Source organism: Gorilla gorilla, chromosome 5 (assembly GCF_029281585.2).
Source record: "Gorilla gorilla gorilla isolate KB3781 chromosome 5, NHGRI_mGorGor1-v2.1_pri, whole genome shotgun sequence".
Taxonomy (NCBI): Eukaryota; Metazoa; Chordata; class Mammalia; order Primates; family Hominidae; genus Gorilla; species Gorilla gorilla.
In genome coordinates, this window is record NC_073229.2 from 149,083,186 (window position 1) to 149,100,520 (window position 17,335).

The window sequence follows — 17,335 nt, forward strand, 5'->3', positions numbered from 1 at the left end:
CATGATCTCAGCTCACTGCAAGCTCCGTCTCCTGGGTTCACGCCATTCTCCTGCTTCAGCCTCCCGAGTAGCTGGGACTACAGGCGCCCGCCACCACGCCTGGCTAATTTTTTTGTATTTTTAGGAGAGACAGGGTTTCACCATGTTAGCCAGGATGGTCTCGATCTCCTGACCTCGTGATCTGCTGGCCTTGGCCTCTCAAAGTGCTTGGAATGTTCTTAATCAACACAGGCAATATAACTAAAATTATAACAGAATTATAACTAAAAGTAAATCTGATTTCATAGAAACAGAGATATTGGGCCTGGGATAAAGGGATGCCCAAAATTGTGGCATTATTGCTCTAAGGCCATTAGACAACACTTTCTAAGATCCACATTTAACAAATCAAGTCAAGCTAATTCTGTATCCTAAATATATCTCTTTTCAATGAACACAAAAAGGGAACTTCTGCTTTGGGGAAAATCAAATAGACATACTTTTATCTATTTCTCCCCTGAAGTACAACTAAAATTTCTGAACATTATATATAAAACAAACACAAAAAGACTCTGAAAGTGGGAGAGAAGATGGCAGACTGGCTAGGGACATTGGAAGCGAAGAAAAATGTTGTGAGTCCCCTGCATTTTTTTTTTTTTTGTATTTGCTTTTGCCTTATAGATCTCAGACTTAGAGCTGAAGAACCTGACTACATAGCAATGCCAATAGGTGCAGATGAAAACCCCCAACAAAAAGCTGTTCTCTCTAGTCAAAGAGCTAGAAAAACCAAAAATTCTTGGACAATAACCTCTCTGTTCAAGCCAGACACCACAGAAAAAAACTATGGTCCATTCCCACACAAGCCAGCAAAGGCCCAGTGGGAGCCTAAACTTCCACTCTTGTGAGCCTCAGGCTAGGTGCCCAAACCACCACCTCACATTCCCCGCTAGGGTGGTGTCAAAGGGATGACAGTAGGGAACTGGTACTTTCACCCTCACCAGGAAGTAGTAAGCCTCTTCCCTTTCATAAGCATCTGGCATTTCCCCTGCTTGCACTCACTCTGTCCTGCCACCCTGTGAAGAAGGTGCCTGCTTCTCCTTTGCCTTCTGCCATGATTGTAAGTTTCCTGAGGGCTCCCCAGCCATGTGGAACTGTGAGTGAAGTAAACCTCTTTCCTTTATAAATCACCCAGTCTTGCATATTTCTTCATCGCAGTGGGAGAATGGTCTAATACACCAGACAATCAACAGATGTCAACACTGAGCTAATAGAAATGTTAGAATTATCTGAAAAAAGGTTTTAAAGCAGCCATTATAAAAATTATTGCTTCAAATGGAATAATAAATAGCAATAAAAAGCAAATAAAAGAAAGTAAAGAAGTAGGAGATATAAATAAAAACCAATGTGAATTTTAGAACTAAAACAACAGAAGAACCAAATTTTAAAACTCAGTGGAAGGGCTCAGCAGCAGAATAGAGAAGACAGAAGAAATAATCAATGAACTTGAAGATACATCAATAGAAATGATACAATATCGATAACAGAGAGAAGGTAGACTAAACAAAAAGTGAACAGAGCCTCAGGGACCTTTGAGATCATAACAAAAGATTAAACATTACTGTAATTAGAGTCTTGAAGGGAGAGGAGAAAGACAGCAGAGCTGGTAAATACTCTAACAAACAATAGCTAAAAACATTCCAAATTTGGCATAAGATATAAATGTACAGACTCAAAAAGTTAAGTGGACCCCAAAAAGGAGAAGCCCAAAGAAATTCATACCAAGACCTATAATCGTCAAACTTGTAAAAACTAAAGACAAAGAAAAAAATCTTGAAAGCAGAGAGACAGAAATGACACCTTATCTATTAGGAAAAACAATTTAAATAAAAAAGGCTTTTCATCAGAAACCATGCAGGCCAGAAGGAAGTAGAAAACATTTTTCAAGTTCTGGAAGAAAAAGAAAAAGATTTATCAACCCCAAATCCTATACCCACCAAAAATACTCCTCATGAATGAAGAAATCAAGACATTATCAGATAAAGAAAAATAAAGAGAATTTATCACCAGCAGACCTACCCTTTAAAAATTCCAGAAAGAAGATTCCTAAACAAAAATAAAATGATAAAAGAAGAAATCTTTTCGAAAGATTACAAATAAAGAACATGGTAAGCAAAAATATGGGTAAATAAGGTAGATTTTTTTTCTCCTCTTGAGTTTTTTAAAGAATTCTGGCTGTTGAAGCAAAAATTAAAACAATCTGATGTGGTTATAAATATAGATTGTGGAAATATTTAAGACAAAAAATGTAAAAGCAGATATGATTTCTACACTTGACTCAGACTGGAAAAATGACAACATTAATAGGCTATGGTATGTTTTACATTTATATATATATATAGCGGCTATATATATTTAGTGGCTATATATATATACATGTATATACATATATACATATACATATATATGTATATAGCAACCACTTTAAAAAGCTATACAAAGATATATACTCGAAAAAATGGCATGGGTACATCAAAATGGAATTCTAAAAAATGTTTAAGTTACTCGCAGAATGGCAGGAAAAACAAAACAGAAAACAACAGAAAGAACAAACAGTAAAATATGGAAGACTTAAGTTTCAACATACCAGTATTTACATTGAATATGCATGGCCTATATACACCCATTAAAAGACAGAGATTGGAACAGTTTGTTAAAAACATGACCAAAATATATGCTTTTTATAAGAAACTCACTTCAAATATAACAATATAGGCAGATTTAAAGTGAAAGGGTAGAAAAAGATAAACCATGCAAATATTACTCAAAGGAAAGTAGGAGAGCTATATTAATATCAGATAAAGTGGACCTCAGGGCAAAGAAAACAAAATGAACAATACCTTAGGTCTGCCTAGGTCTGATATTGTTCCCCCTCAATCCATTTTCCTCAGTGTGAGAAGAGTGTTCTTCCTAAAATGCAGATCCTGTCCCGTCATTCCCTTGCTTAAAATCCTCCCATTCTTTTAGGATGAAGGCTGAACTCTTTATCAAGGTTTAGAGATGCCTCATGATTGTGCTCCTGACTGCTGTCTTTCCTGATTTCTAGCTTCTCCTCTAGCATTTAATGTATGCTCCAACCATACTGAAACAAATAAATTTAGGTGCTGTGCTCTATCTCAATATCATAACTTTGCAAATAACTTTGCAAATGATTTCCCACTGCCAGAGATTTCTTACTGTGGCTTTTCCACCACTGTCCAGTTGGGTAATTATTTCAAGTTTTAGATAAATGCCATTTCCGCCACAAGTTTGTGTTCCAGACTAAGTTAAGACCCCCGCAGCTATGTACTGCCATAACACCTTACAGTCATAACAGAACACTAGTCATACCTTACTGTAATTGCATGTTTAATCACACACCTCCCCTCGATGCAGTAAAGGGAATGCTCAATAGATGTTAACGTTTATCCATACTCCTTCCTTTCCTTTGATCTGAATGTAGTCCACCTCCTGAGAGTCACTGCAGCATCTTAGACTCTGAAATGCGGCCTTTCCTGTTAAGTGATAGGCTATGATGAATTATTTGATGGTAGGAGCCATGCTATATTCATCTATTTATTCTTACCTTCTGGCACATAGTAGGTGCTCAGTAAACATTAATCATATGAACAAATGCATGGGTAAATAAACAAATGAGTAGAATTAATACCAGAAAACAAAGCAGACCATTGAATATAGATATGGTTGTCATTAATTTATAATAATAACTTTTCCTTTTAATTTTGAAAAATTAAAAGCTGCCAAAGAGTTGAAAGAATAGGACAATGAACACCTATATAACCTTCACTCAGATTTACCAATTGTCAACATGTTCTAAGATACAATTTTCCACACTCTATAAGTATTTATTTTTCTAAAACATTTGAAAACACATTGTAGATGTCAAGACACTTCACTCTTAAATACGTGGGCACATATGTCCTAAGAAAAAGACATTCTCCTTTATATCTACAGTGTAATTACCACACCCAAGAGGGTTAATAACAATTCAATAATATCAAATACATGGTCAATATTTAAAGTTTCCCATTTTTTAAACAGTATATGTACTTGCACTTTTTAAATCGAGAAATTAATAAAAGTTTATGCACTGTATTTGGTATTCATCTGTTTTTAGCCTTAAAGTAATTTTAAAATAAATAGCAATATGGTTAATGCTCACAATTTTAAGGCTGAGCTTCTTAGAGTGGTTACATAATACAGTATATTGATTGAACAGGAGTCACTATGTTCCAGAATTTGATTAACATATTTGCAAGTTCAGAAACTTAACATTAGCTATCATCAAAAGATCATGCTCTGAGATATAAAGTACCTACTTGTCAACTTACCTCCTTATTTTCTACTGTATCTAGATGCTGCCTTCCACAAGGCAATCTATTTTTGCTGATAAACAGTTCTGTTACTGTTATGTAACAGTGGGCTCACTGCAGCCTCAACTTCCTGTGCTCAAGTGAGCCTCGTGCATCAGCCTCTCAAGACCACAGACATGTGCCACGCCACCACACCCAGTAGTTTTTGTATTTTTTGTAGAGACAGAGTCTTGCCATGTTGCTCAGGCTGGTCTTGAACTCCTGAGCTCAAGTAATCCTCCTGCTTTGGCCTCCCAAAGTACTGGGATTAGAGGCATGAGCCACTGTGCTTGGCCCAAAATTTTCAATCACCCCTGAGCACTGACACATACCCACCTGGTGTTTGTCTTCCATGAGTTGACTCATTTAAGGAAGATGACTCTGCCTAGGTGAGATGACATTATAATATTATGGTCACCTATCCCTAAAAGAGGATGCATTTTGGAATCAGGAATGACATGGGGCTGTACCACATGAGCAAGTTGTTTGGTCTCCAAGTGGCTGACTCTGAATCCCTACTATTGTATTACAAACTAGAGTCTCCCTGCCATCTTTAGATGAGGCAGGACATTAAAAATATGGTATCTTTCTTGCCTGTGTCAGTGAATCTTCAGATAGGAAATTGTTTTTAATTTCCTTGGCCTAAAAGAATAATTAGTTTCCTCATCTGGAATGAGTATCATTATGAAATTATTATTAGCTTTGCTTTAGTAAATTATCTATAAAATATGAGAGAGAAGATTTGACTATAAAGCTAGTTTCAGCACACAGATTCAACTATGGCATCTTTTTAATAGCTTTATTGAGATATAATTTGTGTACCATACAATTAAACCATTTAAAGTACACAACTCTTTGGTTTTTAGTATATTCACAGTTATACAACCATCACCACAATCAATTTTAGAACATTTTCATCACACTGAAAAGAAATCATGTATCTATTAGCAGTCACTCTCCATTGCCTCCCAGAATCTTCCTGGCCAGGCCTGGCTAGGCACTATTCTACTTTCTGTCTCTATAGAGTTCCCTGTTCTGGATATATCACATAAAAGGCAGTACACAACATACGGTTTTTGTGAGTGGCTTCTTTAACGTAGCATAATGTTTGCAAGATTTATTCACTTTGTAGAATCCATGTTGTTGAAGCATCAGTACTACATTCATTTTCAGACAGAATAATAGTTCTGTGTATTGAATATATAATATTTTGTTTATCAACTGACAGACTTTGGGTTGTTTTCACATTTTGCCTGTTATGAATAATGCTGCTATGAAGATTTATGAACAAGTTTTTATTTGAGCATATGTTTTGCTTTCTTTTGGGTATATACCTAGGAGTGGAATTACTGGACCACATGGTTACTCTTTTTAACATTTGAAGGAAGTACCAAGCTGTTTTCCAAAGTGGCTGTATAAATTTACCTTTCCACAAGCAATGTATGAAAATTCTAATTTCTCTACACCTTTGCCAACCCTTGTTATTATTTGTCTTTTTGATTATAGTCATTTTAGTGAATATAAATTGGTATCTCATTGTGGCTTTGATTTTTATTTTTCTGATGACTGATGATGTTGAGTATCTTTTCATGGGCTTTTTGTCATTTGTATGTCTTCTTTAGAAAAATGTCTATTCAGATTATTTGCCTGTTTTTTAATTGGGTTGTCTTTTTATTGTTGAGTTCTCGGTGTTCTTTTATATTCTAAATTCAAATCCCTTATCAGATATCATGATTTGCAAATATTTTCTTTCTTTCTGTTTCTCTTCACTTTCTTGGTATTGTCCTTTGAAGCACAAAGGTTTTTTATTTGAATAAATCTAATTTATCTATTTGTTTGTTTTATTCCTTGTGTGTTTCGTGTCATAGCTAAGAAATCATTGCCTAACAACAGATCACAAAGATTTATGCCTATATTTTCTTCTAAGGGTTTTCTAGTTTTAGCTGTGACATGAGAGTCTTTGATCTATTTTAAGTTGATTTTTTTATATGGTGTGAGCTAGAAGTCCAACTTCATTCTTTTGCAGGTTGATACTCAGTTGTCCCAGCATCATTTGTTGAAAAGAATATTCTTCCTCCATTAAATTGCTTTTGACGTCCATGTTGAAAATCAGTAAGTCATAAATGGGAGACTATATTTTTGGCTCTCACTTTTATTCCATTCATCTATATGTCAAATTTTATGCCAGTTTCATAATGTCTTGATGATTGTAGCTTTGTAGCACATTTGAAATTGCAAAGTGTGAGTACTCCAACTTTTTTGTCTTTCAAGACTGTTTTGACTATTATGGATTCTTTCAATTCCCATACAAATTTTAGAGTTGGTTCATCAATTTCTGCAAAAATGTGAGCTAAGATTTTGATAGGGGTAGTAATGAATCTGTAGATCAGTTTGGAAAGTATTGTCTTCTTAAAATATTGAGTCCTTCAGTCCATGAACATGATATATCTTCCCAGTTATTTAGGTCTGTTAACATTTCTTTCAGCATTATAAATGAGAATATAAGTTTTGCACTTCTTTTGTAAAATTTATTCCTGTTTTATTATTTTGGATGCTATTGTAAATATAGAATTGTTTTCTTAATTTTATTTTCAGATTGTTCATTACCGTCGTATGAAAATACCACTGATTTTTGTATATCGTATATTGATTTTTGTATTTTGTTTAGTTATCTTATACTTCACTGAACTTATTAGTTCTACATGTTTTTGGTATCTCAATGCAACAGTTTTTGTTCTTTGTGTAACCCTATGGAAATAATTTTATTTTTCTTTTGGAACTAAAATACATGGTTGGTTTCATTTGCTAAGTAAAATTTTTTATGAAATTGGAGCAGCATATGTTAGGACTTGAAAATCTGCATCCAAATATTTGAAAAGCTGCTGTAGATATAGGCTGCATATTGGGCATCAGTTTGGACATTAGTGTGCATTTTACAGAGTTTTAAAATGCAAACTATTTTTTAATCTAAAAAAAGTACTTTTTATGTAATGGATTTCATTAATCCTTAAGTACTTGTTAAGGAAAGAACTTAATCAAAATGATAGTACAATTAGATCAAACATACATTTAGAAAATAATTAAGACCATTTGGTTTCACTGAACAATGAACAGCCAGCTTATTGTTATTTCTCTATTAGTTCTTTTACTTATTTGACCATTCAATGATAATCTATTATGTGCCTACAACTCTAGTTAGAGAAGCAGAGATGAGACAATGTTCTTTTCCTCAAAGATCTTAGTCTAGCATCTGGTTGTAACTGGAAACCCCAAATTACTGTAGCTAATAAGTTTCTAATAAGCATAAATAATTATTAATAAGCTTGCTATTTAATACTTCTTAATCTTTCAAATACTATACAGAATACCTAAGAATAATATTTCTCAGCACAATTTCCCAGACATTTGAGGCAGTGATTTGGTGAACAAAATCTATATATAAGAAAAAAGTTTAAAAAGTATATAGCACAATTTTATAGTTTTGGGGTTGTGATAGCATGGCCATTTGGCAAATTTCGACTGCTCCATTTTTTAGAATAAAAGAATCATAAATAATAAGAGGATCATTCCACAGGGCCATCTAAAAGTAGAAATAGCCTCTGAAAAAGGTAAATCTAGTATCATTTGCAGTTTAGCATAACCCAGGAAGTGACCACTAAAAGATCCTTTTGAAATTTCCTGAACCTTTGCTCCTGCCCAACATATTATTTCTGTTTGTTTTTCTATACGAATATCAATAAAACCCTTAAAATGGAAAGGATCACCAGGGAAGGGAGATCTGAGAGATACGTGCTTTTGCATGGCTGGCCCTGGAGAGACAGGAGCCACAAGGGAGAGGGCAAAGACCCTGGACTGAGGAGCCTGTTGAGGAGTCCCTTTAAAAGAGGTCTCTAGGCTGGGTATGGTGGCTTATCCCTGTAATGCCAGCACTTTGGGAGACTGAGGCAGGCGGATCACAAGGTCAAGAGTTCGAGACCATCCTGGCCAACATGGTGAAACCCCATCTCTACTAAAAATACAAAAATTAGCTGGGTGTCGTAGCATGCACCTGTAATCCAGCTACTTGGGAGGCTGAGGCAGGACAATTCCTCAAACCCAGGAGGTGGAGGTTGTAGTGGGCAGAGATGCCTCCACTGCACTCCAGCCTGGCGACAAAGCAAGAATCCATCTCAAAAAAAAAAAAAAAAAAAAAAAAGTCTCTAGGGCAGTGGTCCATGACCTTTTTGACACCAGGGACTGCCTTCATGGAAGACAATTTTTCCATGGACGGGGTGGTGGGTGGAATGTTTTCGGATGAAACTGTTTCACCTCAGATCATCAGGCATTAGATTATCATAAGGAGCACACAACCTAGATCCCTTGCATGCACAGTTCCCAACAGTGTTCGTGCTTCTATAAGAATCTAATGCCACTGCTGATCTCACAGGAGGTGGAGCTCAGGTGGTAATGTTAATTTGCCCACCACTCACCTCCTGTTGTGCGGCTGGGCTCCTAATAGGCCACAGACTGGGGTTGGGGACCCCTGCTCTAGAGGATTACTCCAGCTCCTGTGCTCCTACTTATTTCTTTTCACAAGTGTTTCCATCTCTCAGGGGAAAATACTTATTTTTTTCTTCAAGACTGTATTTCCATAAACCCCTGCCTTGTGTTCTGATGAATTCAAGGAAAGCAAACAAAAAACAAACTCATTTTTTCCTTATGGAATAAATCACTTTGGATTACATAGCAAAGGCTAACATTGATAGACTGCATATCCCATGCCAGACACTCTATATTTGCTATTTCACTGAATCTCCTAGGAGCTCCATGGTATATGGTATGTCCTGCAATTCCAGTCAATTTGCAGAAGACAGAAGTGAATTGTTTAGTTGGTCATACAACTACTGAGTGCTATGGCTAGGAATCAAAGGCTTCATAATCTTAAAACATAGCTGCCTTGAAGCTTCTTTCAAGCCTTTTCTTAATCCTGTTTTTCTAATGGCTGTCTTGTTTACTGAATTCATCAGTACTTTGCTTTCTTGGCTAATATGATTTGCCCAAGTAGTAAACAGACTGTAAACCTCCCAGCTTCTGTTAAAGCAGTAATGCCAAGGGACTTACTGCCTCAGAGAACAGCTGTGTTATCTTCTCAAGTCACGATATTCCCCCAGGTCTCCGCATCTTTGTCTGTGAAACTCAGGAGTTAGATTTGATTATCTTTGAGCTCAAGGATTCTGTTGCTGATTTTCTGTTCTGGGAAAAATTATAGACGTCACAAATGCTTCCAGAGTATAATTGATTAAATCTCACTAGATCATTTTTGTTCCAGAACAAGGTCCAGAACGACCTTGTTCATTAAGAGAAAATTTTAAGGTCATTAAGAGAAAAATTTTTTCTTATCAAATCTTCTTTTAGGCAGCTAGGAAAATAAAAAATGTAAGCCTGAAAAAAAAATCAAAATTTTTGTGGTAAAATATACAAAACATAAAATGTGCATGTTAAGCATTAGGCACACAGTTCTTTGTCATTAAATATATTCACATCATTATGAAACCATCACTATCATCCATCTTCTGCCATCATCTTCTCCACTGAAACTGTACCCATTAAACACGAACTTCTCATTTCTCCCTCCTCCCAGCCCCTGACAGCCATATTTGATTTTTTGTCTCTGTGAATTTGACTCCTCTAGGAACCTCATATCAAAAAATACAATCTTTCTCCTTTTGTGACTGGCTTATTTCACTTACCATAGTGTTTTCAAGTTTCATCTGTATTGTAGCTTGTGTCAGAATTTCCTTCCCTTTTAAGGCTGAATCATATTCCATTGTACAGCACATATACATACCAAATTTTGCTTATTCATTCATCTGTTGATAGACACTAGGGTTCCTTCCATTTTAGCTATTGTGAATAATGCTGCTACGAACATGGGTGTAGAAATATCTGTTTGAGTCCCCGCTTTCATGTTTTAAGGGTATATATCCATGTGGCATTTATATTTTGTGATAATTCTGTGTTAAATTTTTTTGAGGAACTGCCATGCCATTTTCCACAGTGCTACACCATTTACATTTCCACCAACAATGCAGAAGTGTCCCAATTTCTCCACATCCTTGCCAATACTTGTTACTTTCTGTATTTGTTTTGTTTTGGTTTTGATAATAGCTATCCTAATGGGTGTAACATGGTATCCCATTGTGGGTTTGATTTGCATATCCCTAATGACTAGTGATGTTGAGCATCTTTTCATGGGATTGCTATTTGTATATCTTTTTTGAAGAAATGTCTATTTAAGTCCTTTGCCCATTTTTAATTGGGTTATTTGGTTTCTTGTTCTTGAGTTGTTAAAAACTACTATAGTTTGAATGTGTCCCCTCCAAAATCCATATTGAAACTCAATTCCCATTTGGCGGCGTTAAGAGGTGGGGCCTTTCAGAAAGTGATGAAATCATGAAGGATCCACCTTCAAGAATGGATCCGTGCCTTGTAAAAGTGCTGGAGGAAAGTAGTTTAGGCCTTTTGTTCTACTGCTGTTTCTCCACATGAAGATACATACACAGCATCATGCATGAGAAATGGGCCTTCACTGCTTGCTCTTGATCTTGGACTTCCCAGCCTTCAGAACTGTGACAAATAAATTTATGTTCTTTATGAATTACCTGGCTTGTGGTATTTGGTTACAGTAACACAAATGGACTAAGACAGTAAGACAGGAGTTTTTTAAAAAAGATATTCTTGGTGTCAATCCTTTATCAGATATATGACTTGCAAGTATTTTTTCCCATTCTGTGGGTTGCATTTTTCACTCTGTTGCTAGTATCCTTTTATGTACAGAAAGTCTTAATTTTGATGAAGTCCAACTTATCTGCTTTTTAAATTTTGCTTCTTGTGTTTTGGTGTCATATCCAGAAAGTCATTGCCAAATTCAATATTATGAATAGTTTTTAAATTTTTCTTCTATGAGTTTTATAACTTTTATCAGTTATATTTAGGTCTTTGATTCATTTTGAGCTCATTTTTGTATATGGTGTAAGATAAGCCTCCAACTTTCTTTCTTTCTTTCTTTCTTTCTTTCTTTCTTTCTTTCTTTCTTTCTTTCTTTTTCTTTCCTTCCTTCTTTTGTTCTTTTTGCATGTGGATATTCTGTGTTCTCAACATCATTTATTGAAAAGATTGTCTTTTTCCCATTGAATGGTCTTGGCCCACTTCTCAAATATATGCAAGCTTGTCAAATATATGCTTGTGAAATATACACTTGACCGTACATGCAAGATTTTACTTCTGGTTTGTCTGTTCTACTCCATTCCTCTATGTGTCTGTCTTTATGGCAGAACCACACTGTATTGATTACCATGGCTTTATAGTAAATTTTAAAATCAGAAAGTATGGGATCTCCAAACTTGTTCTGAGTCAAGATTGTTTGGTTATTCGGGAAAAGTTAATTTTTCATGTGAAAGTAAATGAACTTAAAAGTATGATTAAAATAAACATTTTATCACAGGAATACAATTACATATTTTATTCATGAATGAATGGGAACTTGTTGTCAAGGACCTATTTCTTCGGTGGGGGAGATGTGTTCTAAATGAGATACAAAGTAAACGTGAAGTAAAAGAAACTATTAACCAAGCAAATTTCAAAGAAGTAAGAAATTATTTCTGCTGAAGGTTAATAAAGAACATTTCCTTGGGGAGGAAGTGAAATTTGAACTCGGTACAAAAAACTTAGAAAGCCAAGTGGGGTAGGGGTATATTTGTTAATTAATTTGTTATTCTACTTTCTACTTCTACTTTAGTTCTATATGCAATGTTGGATACTTCTAATCTGTTTTTACATTATTTTTAAAGCTGTGGTTAAAAAAGAAAGCTCAAATAGCTACTTACATAGTATCTATAATTTGTCTCTTCATGTACTTTTCCAACTTTGAAAAATAATTCCACAAATGTTTTCAACATGCTTTCAGAATTAATGATTTTTAAAGTCTCATTAAAAAAAACTTATTTGAGTTTCTATTTGGGGTGATAGAAGAGTTCTAGAAATAGATAGTGGTGATGATTACACACATTTTAAATGTATGTATTGCCACTGAATTGCAAACTTTAAAATGGTTAAAATGATACATTTTGTTATATCTATTTTACCACTCTTTTTATAGAGACTAATTCACTGTCTCAGATATAATAATATTTTATGAAATGAAAACTTCTTTAGATGTCATCCAGAATAAAAAGAAACTATTATGTGTGTAGTTGACTACCTATGGGAAGTTTGAAACTTATTATAGGGAACATGGAAATATTGATAATTTCTGCTTTTATGGGTGGATTTATGCTTCAAGGTAGGGAAACTGATGATGTGGCACTACGAATAAATAAAAGGGCATCCAAGAAATTCTGGAAAGTAAACTGGAAGATTTTTGTTTGTTTGTTTGTTTGTCTTGTTTGAGTCAGAGTTTCACTCTTGTTGCTCAGGCTGGAGTGCAGTGGCGCGATCTTGGCTCACCACAACCTCAACTGGAAGATTTTTATGTAAATGATACATTTAAAAGCAACTTAAGAGGAAAATGATTATTTAATTTCTCCAGATAAATACTAGAAGATATACACCCAAGTTGGAAAGTCAAGTAGATTGAGTAATTTTTCAAATGAAAATGAAGAGTCAATACCTTGTGCCTAGTCAAGATTTTTTGCTCCAAAAATGCCGAGGGCTTGAAGAGAGAAGTCAATCCAGGCCTGGTGACCAACCAGAAAAGACCCCAGAGATCTTCAGCTTTTCCTCAACTCTATGAATTGTCTCTCCCTTGTGGGTTCTTTCAAAGATAAATCATAATCCTGAACATCAGATCCCCTTTCCTTGGTAGTCTCCAAGCAAGCATTCTAGATCAAAATGTCAGAAGGACCTAGAAAGGATTATTCAGCTCTTTAAAAGAATGGCAGATTGCCTGAGATGAATAAGGCTGTGAGGCGCTCCTTCTACTCCACAGTCAGCCTTTAGAATGTGCTCCTTTCAAATTTCTTATGCAGAAGTAAAGAGTAGCTCTAAGTTTGACTAGATTAGGAGCATGCCTGTGTTTACGAAATATTGGTTAAGGCCTACTTTGTGTGATGTAGAGTAAAAAAAAATGAGTGAGACAAGGAAGCCACTGTCTTCAAGGAGCTTTGAGAAAAAAAAAGGAGACAAACTGACGTAATAAATATTTGCAAAGCAGCTCAATAAGTATTAGACTCATGGTGTGTTCATTCATTCAGTGATCACTGATTAAGCGTCTTCCTTGAACTGTTACTGATTCTAGGATATGGGCTGATATAAATGGATAACATGCATTTGTGCAACTACATATAGAACACTGAAAGTGCACTGCAACCAGAGAAGCGAAAAGGAGCAAGAGCCCTGGATAACTAACATGCAGCATTTATTGAACCTTTTCCATATTTCAGTCACTTTACTAAGCACTTTGCTTTTAACTCATCTATTCCTCATCAAATTTTTTGAAATAGGAATTAACATCCTCACTTTATAGTCGAGGACACTAAGGCTTAAAGAGTTTAAGTAATTCACTCACATAATTGCATAATTTTCAGAAGTATTTTTGTCAAACAAATACAATCTGGTATTTGTTGTTTTTAAAATTAGTATCTACATGACAGAAAAAGAAGATATATGAAGAAAGTTCCTATGGACATACTGTAAATATGGTTTCCTCTGGGCAATAAGACTGAAAGAGAAAATAGACGATCAATTTTTACCATTGTTTCTGATAAATTTGGTAATTTTTCCCCACCCAAAGCTCATGTTGAATTGTAATCCCCAATGCTAGAGGTAGAGCCTAGTGGGAGGTGTTTGGGTCATGGCAGTGGATCTCTCATGGCTTGGTGCTGTCTTTGCAAATGAGTGAGTTTTCACAAGATCTGGTCATTTAAAAGTGTGTGGCACCTCCCCCACCCCACTTTCTCTCTCTCTGGCTCCTGCTTTGTCCCTGCGATGTACCTGCTTCCACTTTGCCTTCTGTCATGAGTAAAAGCTCCTTAACGCCTCCCCAGAAGCTGAGCAGATGCTGGAGTTATGTTTTCAGTGTACACCTGCAGAACTGTGAGTCAATTAAACCTCTTTTCTTTATAAATTACCCACTCTCAGGTATTTCTTTTTAGTAATGCAAGAATGACTTAATACAATTTCTTAGTGATGTTTTGAATATTTTTATTACAACTGTCATACATTATTTTGTAGTAAAAAAATGTTTTGCTTTAAAAAATGGGGAGGTGGGGAGTTCTCTAAAGTCACACGACAAGAGTTATTCAAACTCTGGGTTTTTTTACTGCAAATATTATATCCTTAGGCACCACATTGTTTTGCATCCAAACTCCAGTATAAAATATGTATAAGCTTCTACCTCCTTTACCTTCTATAGTGCAGTTCTCTGGGTGCCCCTTTGGACAAACCCAGTTCTTCTGCCTTCCTCCCTTTTAGTTCTCAAGAATAACTGTAGAATGTGCTGGGATAAGGGGGAGCTAGTCCAAATAGCTCTGGCTTGTTCTAACCCCCCAGAAGAGGATGTTCATTAATACTTTAGCTCAGCATGTCATAATCCCCTGGAGCATAAAACCAGGGAAGGCTGTTTTCTGGGGTTTCTCAACTGCCTTGGGCAACTTTCCTGAGCCTTGAAGAACTGGCTCACAATGAATCCCAGGTTTCTGTAAACTCTTGCTGCTATCTATAATAAAATATCTAAATATAACTTGTGTGAGGGGTATTCTGTCTCACTAGATTCAGACAAATTGGTAATCAATGCACAGTGAACCTGTTTCACAACCCTTTTTAAATAATTCATCAGATATAGCTCTAGAGGCCCTGTTTGATGATAATAAAATTTTGTTAATTGAAAGAAAATTAAAAAGCTCTTACTATATTAAAACATGTTCAAACATTCCAACTAAGTCTTTAGAGGCTGGTAATAGTGGTCCCTTAGGAGGCCTGAGTTGCAGAGATCTTGCCTTGTGAGAGACATAGAGAAGACATTATGCTCAAAGAGTGCACAAGAAGTTCTGTAGCATTCTTTAGTTGTTACTTTGGTTTCGGTTTTGTTTTCCTGACAGCAATTAATCTATATAATTCTCCAGGAATTATTTACTACCACTTCCATAATGAAGGGAGCTAGAAAAGAAGGAAGTGAATGTGGCAAGAGTCTTTTACATTTGTGAATTTATATTCTCTTTAGAAAAATTAAAGTCTGTTTCTTTTGTCTCCTCCATCTAAGCTAGGTTAGAGTTATCTTCTCTTAGAAATCAAAATAATGGGAAAATGAAACAATTGGCATTCAATTGAAGCAAAAAATAAATAAATACATGAGTATTGAGTTTGAGAAGCTTGTTGTTCATTGGGTCTAACCACGAAGTGATTAGCTTTCTATATTTAGTTGTCAGAAGAGGGATTTTCACTGGATACAAATATTTAAATGGCTTATTAATGGAAAAAACCAAACTAGAGATTTCAGGATTTGGGATGTGACTTCAAAATAGCAGTAAGAACATTTATTAAATGGTCAACTTTTTAATGCATAAATAAGCTTAGAATTAGAATACTGTAGTATAACTTCTCTTGAGTGTCCTTGTTGCACTTGAGTACAAGCAATCATCACTGCATCCATTTTCATTTTCCCTTGAGCTTGCTTTCCCTAATTAAGAGAGTTAGTAATGGCACTTACAGTTCATCTAATCTGGCTTTAAGTAATTATGGTTCATTGCAGCAATTACAAGTTACATTTATAAAGAACAATAAAGGGGAAAACCTTTCAAATGCAGTTTATTAGGCTTTGAAAACCTGCTACAGAATGGACACTCAATATATATTTACTAGGCAATCAAATACTTTAGTGAGAATATGAATTAAGACTAAGAAATTCACATCCATGACTCTCTTTAAACTGTGACTCCAAACCCATTTCCTCCACAATACTCTCCTAATACCAGAATAGCACAGTCACTCTAATGCTTCTTCAGCATTGCATATAGACAACCCATAATATTAATTAACATAGTCCATAAAATGACTATTAAATGAAATTAAATATTTCATGTTTTCTTTTCTGTTTATAGTCTTTTCATTTATACGTAAGTTCCATGAGGACAGAAATCATCATCTCTATTTCTTTTGCTTCTTTTGGCAGCTCCTATGCAAAATCTGCCTTGTGCCTTCCTTTTTCCTCACATTTCATTTAAACTCCCCTCCCACTTGGTCATCTTAATATCCTGCTAGGGCCCTATTCTTTTGATGTGGCCTTCCTGACCATCTAAAACTGGTTCCTTACTCTATTGATTGCCTACAACATTTTCCACATCTACTACTTTGATTCCTGTATTAGTCTGTTCTCACGCTGCTAATAAAGACATACCTGAGACTGAGTAATTTGTAAAGAAAAAGAGGTTTAATGGACTCACAGTTCCACATGGCTGGTGAGGCCTCACAATCATGGCAGAAGGCAAAGGAGGAGCAAAGGCACGTCTTACATGGGAGCAGGCAAGAGAGCATGTGCAGGGGAACTGCCCTTTCTAAAACTGTCAGATCTCACGAGACTTATTCACTGTTACAAGAACAGCATGGGAAAAACCTGCCCTGTTGATCCTATTACCTCCTACATGGTTCCTCCCATGACACATGGGGATTATGAGAGCTGCAATACAATATGAGATTTGGGTGGGGACACAGCCAAACCATATCATTCCACTTCTGGCCCCTCCCAAATCTCAAGTCCTTACATTTCAAAAACAATCATGCCTTCCCTACAATCCCCCAAAGTCTTAACTCATTCTAGGATTACCTCAAAAGTCCACAGTCCAACGTCTCATCTGAGACAAGGCAAATCCCTTCTGCCTATAACCCTGTAAAATCAAAAGCAAGTTAGTTACTTCCTAGATACAGTGGGGGTAGGGTACAGGCATTGGGTAAATGCACCCATTCCAAATTGGAGA

At 35.7% G+C, this 17,335-nt stretch overlaps 1 long non-coding RNA gene across 1 annotated transcript in view; it reads right to left on the minus strand.

The window, feature by feature from the left end:
* Window positions 1-5,175: 5,175 nt before the first annotated feature.
* LOC134758772 (uncharacterized) overlaps window positions 5,176-17,335 on the minus strand; it is a 54,722-nt gene continuing 42,562 nt past the window's right edge. The window contains exons 6-7 of the long non-coding RNA XR_010134360.1: window positions 17,185-17,245; window positions 5,176-9,809 (exon numbers count right to left, since the gene is read on the minus strand). This is a non-coding gene — a long non-coding RNA (uncharacterized lncRNA). The remainder of the gene's footprint in view (window positions 9,810-17,184; window positions 17,246-17,335) is intronic.